Below are 5,421 nucleotides of genomic sequence, written 5' to 3' on the forward strand. Positions count from 1 at the left end.
CTGCAGAACTACCCGCTGCAGGTGTGCCCGTCCTTTCGGATTTTGGCCCTCATGACTCCATCTGGCGACATTTGGCAATTGTTGTGAGGATATGGTGCATCATCCACAACCCGCGAGGATTATATATGCTTGTTTTCAATAAGGTCTAAAATTATTTAGATTTGTATACATATCAAGACAATGAATATAAAGCACCACTTAAGGTCGTTGTTTTCCCATTAACAACATATTTTTGGACATTTATCTATACGTTTATATATATATTTTTTATTTTTTATTTTATTTTTTTTTTATCAGCCATTGACTATTTCTCTTAAAGTCAAAATATATATATCTGAACATTTAGTGACTGCAGTCAACAGAGATTGAAAGATCAATAACCTATAGCATATTTTTGTTATTAAGAATTCGTTTAGTTCCACCACTCAATGCTGACAGAAAACGGAAGACGATAAGTTGAGTAGACCGCCCATCCTCACTGACTATCGTGGCCGTAGCACCCCTGGCCCGCGGCATCATTCTCGACTTATCCCTGTCGCAGCGCAAGATACCAGTCCGAGCTGATTCTCAGTTCTTATAGCACAATTAGTGAATATAACTGATAACTATCTTTAAAATGGCTTTGTCAAAAAAGTGAGGACTTTCTTACTTTAATTGTCTGCCCTAAGTAGTCTCGAATTCTTGCCCGTTATGATTGAGCAAAGTAGTCTATCCTTAAATAATTACATTTCTGAATATTAATCCGTAGCCGTTATCTCGCCCATATCTTCCCCCACAAATTTTAGCTGCGCAGAAGGCTGAAGTGAACTGCCCTTTTTAATTAAGACCTTGCTTTCCCTGGTGTGGTCACCTTATTTCTTCGTTTAGTGTATTGAGCGACAAGTGAAATTTGATTGATTTTTTTTTTTTTTTTTTTTTTTTTTTTTTTAGAAAAAGAAACATTAAAAATTAACACATGCCTGAGTAATTGTAACAATATTCAACGTTACTTTATTTACTTATGAACAACTATCCTGTACTCCCTTCTGTCTTCACGCTTTAGAATGCTCACATTTCTCAAGCTGTAAAATATCCTGGTATTACTTTCGAGCTTTAGTACAGATTAAAAAAAAAAATGCAACACACTTTTTGCTACTGATTATGAGATGTGATAGCTTTCATGCTGTTGATCATAACTCTTGTTTTTTCAAAGTAATTAAGCATTGAGTTGCTTAGGAATCATATTTGTATTACTTTAAATTTTAGGGAGGTATTTTTTTTCTACAGGATTTTTACCATTATTATTACCCGTGCACAAAATGTAACATCCATTTCAATTATTGTTCCTATTGAACTACTGTTCTCCGAATGAAAGCCTTTCCAAACATATGTCACATTGTACTATAAACAATCCCATTTGCTGAACAAGCCACTCTTCCCCCATCATGTATCAAGGAGGTATTGGTAACTGCAGTCAGAGCCATGATTATAGGAGAGGCAAGGGTTGGAAAACCAAAGAAGTCAAATTTAGATAGGCTAGTTGATGAAGGAGCACACCTTAATACCCTAATAAGGGTGAAAAATCTTCATTGCTGGGTATGATGAACCTGAAATACATAAAAAAGCAAAATGGTCTACCCCTAATGGTCCCCTTACGGACAATTATTCACGGTTCATGGCTCCCAGAGGCTGTCCAGGACTGAAAGAACGCCAGCCTTTCATCCTTTCAGCAAAGCTCTTATATCTATCGATGTGTACAGAAAGGATTGAAGAGAAAGAAAATGAAAGGGGGAGAAGAAAAGACTGTGCAATATTTGTTAAGGTGAGGGTTGGGGCCTAAGGCAGGGGTGACCGCTACATTGGGTCTCAGTCTGTCTGTCTGTCCTATGCCCCCCTGACAATAACAGGCATAGATTGGAGGGGGCCCAGTGTGTAAAGAACACACAATTCTTACCATCTTCAAAAGAAAATATATATATATATATATATATATATATATATATATATATATAAAACAATGTTCTTCCTCATACAAATTATCATTGAAAGGAAATTAGAAACACCATAAAAGTGAAGTTATGGAGAAATTTTAATAAACAATAGTTTTGGTATTAATGAAACTGAAGGAAAAAATTATTTACTCATGTGGTAAATTTTCTTTTGCCAAACAAAAACTGACCTACTGAACTTTGTAAGCTTGAGCTTTATCAATGGTTCAAAATAAATAATATTTGTAAACCTTCCAATGGGGCATCAGAGGAGCAAATGCATCTGGCAACCAAATTTCTTTACAACCTTACTTAAAAAATAAGGAAATTCAAGTAATATCTGGAACACACATTCATTTAAAATAAATAAAATTCTTACTCTATGATCTGAATTCTTTAAAGTTATTTCCAGAAAACTTACAAATCTCATTACCACCACTTTCAAGGCTTCTTTCTAGTTACTAACACAATCTGTGATGTTTATAACCCAGAAGCTGTGGTAGACTCAGTCTTTCCAACAACCCTTGTACAGTCAGATTTCACTGGCTGTGTGTGCATGTTACCAAAGTGTATATATGTATGTATGTATGTATGTATGTATGTATTATATATATATATATATATATATATATATATATATATATATATATATATATATATATGTATATGTATGTACATGCTTATCAGTTCTATCAACAAGTGTGATGAATTAACAAGGAAGGCTTAAGATGACAAGTGAAGAAACACTGAGGACAATAGGACAGTAGATACAAATCACTAAATACTCTGACCCATCAAATTACTCATGTGTGGTTTGTAAAAAAAATATTTGTCAAATCATAAATTGCTTCTTTATTTAAATTTCAATAATATTCACTGTCAAAAGATAATAACATTGCAAGTCTCACACAATTACACAATAAGTAACATCTGAAAACATACTATGACCAAACTGACTGAGTCCTGAGAATACCAAAAGTTTTTGCAGTCTTTTTCTGTAGATTCAAGATAAATATCAAAAGGCAGATTAAATGAACACTTTCCTTCAGGTTTAACATCATTCTGTCTCAACATCTTGTATCTCTTTGTAAGTTAATTAAATTTTAAAAATTCCCTAAAATCCCATAAGGAAGAGCGATAGAAGGAACCTGCAGTTTCAACACTCCTCCTTTGTGACCAAAAACATTAAATATCAAAAAGTTAACCAGCCATATGCAATTTCTTAAAAGTATCTGATGTGGCTTTGTGTAATAATTTAAAAAAAAACCAACTTACATACAATGGGAACTTCTTGCAAATAAATAATTAAAGTTTGCAGATAAATATAATATGCACTATTCTAGATTATCATGTCATTCATTTTTTTTTATCCTAGCCAGTAATGATATAAACATCAATAGTCTCAATAACAAGGACAAATATCCTTCACATCAATGAAAATAATGATAAAAATAATGTTCTAATCAACTTTATAAATTTACCTTTCAGCCCTCATGCACACTTACAACAATACTATGCTGCATAAGATAAATATAAATCCCCTTTGGAATAACTGCAATTGGCTTTTTGCTTCTACCTACCTTTCCTCATCACCTCTAGTATGTGTTGCTGTCAAGGACGATCATATAGTGGAGAAAAAAAATATTGCCAATGCTGTATCTAACAGACATACCTGGTTTTGCCTGCTATATTTGGGATGTATGTAAACAGATTTTCCTGATAATGTAAGTAGTCCTGCACTAGGATCATATGAAGGTTTGTTTGACAGATGAAATATGTCATTATATCAAGGAAATGGGGGATTTAAAAAGTACATATATACATTATCTACTTAAATGCATAGCATACACAGATGAATATACATTTTTCTTTTATTCATATGTATACACACCAGTAGTATTCATACAGATGTACGTATATAACTGTGCATAAATAAATGAGTACAAACACTGATGTGCTTATAATATATACTGTTTCTTTTAAGAATATTTAATATGATTTAATGTAATGTAATTTCATATAATTTTAGGTGTGTATGTTTTAATGTGGGGAGGGGGGGGGGGAGGCATGTGCTTGTGACAAAACATTTTATCACTTAAATAATCTTGAATTCAACTTTTTAAAAAATTATGCTTCCTGATACTTTCAAATTGTCAGCATAAAAGATTTAAGAATTGAAAAAATAACACAAGTACAACAGGATCACTCTACCTAAAAGCTTTCCTTGAGACTCCCTTCATCTTGAGCAATCTTGCCACTGGCATTGTTCCAAAGGGGTTGACATAAAGAGTATTATTTGAAATTTTAATAAATCATTAGACAACATACAGCCATATTTGGCTTATATGAAATAAATTCAATTTCTTACATCTCTGATGACACTAGAACAAACAAAGGGTTTCTACAGTTTACAAATACCTGACAATTAGACATGATAAAATATTTCATATACAAAACATTCCTCTTCGCAATTCTCACAGAGAGAACACCAGAAGCATGGTTTTAAATTTACAAGAGACATGGTCCTATATATGGAGGGAAAGCCAAGAGACTCTAAGATCAACATCATTGAGCCCAATAACCTACATTTTCCATTTTTCAACTTGATAGGAAGGCAACCAATTTATGACCTAAACAATATATAATTACACAACTATTGGTAACTTTTTTTTCTTTTTTTTTTTTTTTGTCTTGAAAATGAGGTCATTACATATTAACTTGTGTTCATGTTACACACCATCTATCTTTATATTTCAAGTTCAATATACTCTTGAGTGATAAATTTATACATCTGTCTATTTCTCCCACTCAGCTAATATAAATGTAGAAACTTTTTACTCGCTTAGCTTCTGGGTACTATACTGTGTAATATGAACAGATCTGGCTCAAATGCTTTTCATGAAACATTAGAAAATATTCTGCAATAACAGCTGTTAGGAACAGCCTGTGGCGGCTTTCATGCTATATAGTGACCGAGCAATATTGACTAGCTAGAGCAGCGCACAGGACTTCTGCCTGAGCAGGTGTATTGCACGTAGGTTGATGGAGTTCTAATTGCCTAGGGTCATGCTACATCCTCATTCTTACTCTGTAACTTCTTTCTTTAAAAATGATATGAAAGTACATAAACATACATCTAACAACAATATTTTGAAACTATTTATTATTAGCCTCTAACTGATGAAGAAATGAGGCCAGTCTGTACACACAACCCTATCTGGCCCAAATTCTGAAGGTGTACACTTGTAATAGATAAAAAATAAAATAGAATACATTTACTATTTAATGTGTTTATATAAAACCAGCTCTTGCCTACTAAGAACCCAAGGTGATTCTTTATCAAGTCAAATCTAGCCCTCCATTTTCCCTTTCTCTTTCACAAGTATAGCATGAAACTCCTTACACAATGTTGTTGCCATTACAATTATTCAACCCAAGATTTTTCATACATCAA

General features: G+C 33.0%; 1 protein-coding gene across 2 annotated transcripts in view; it reads right to left on the minus strand.

The window, feature by feature from the left end:
* Nucleotides 1–2,806: 2,806 nt before the first annotated feature.
* Nucleotides 2,807–5,421, minus strand: part of LOC125042356 (calcineurin subunit B type 2) — a 33,102-nt gene continuing 30,487 nt past the window's right edge. For both annotated transcript variants that reach the window (XM_047637912.1, XM_047637911.1), the window contains one exon: nucleotides 2,807–5,421. This exon is cut by the window's right edge and continues 1,209 nt beyond it. The gene's annotated coding sequence lies outside the window, so the exon portion shown is untranslated.

The sequence above is a fragment of the Penaeus chinensis genome, chromosome 32 (genome assembly GCF_019202785.1).
Source record: "Penaeus chinensis breed Huanghai No. 1 chromosome 32, ASM1920278v2, whole genome shotgun sequence".
Classification (NCBI taxonomy): domain Eukaryota; kingdom Metazoa; phylum Arthropoda; class Malacostraca; order Decapoda; family Penaeidae; genus Penaeus; species Penaeus chinensis.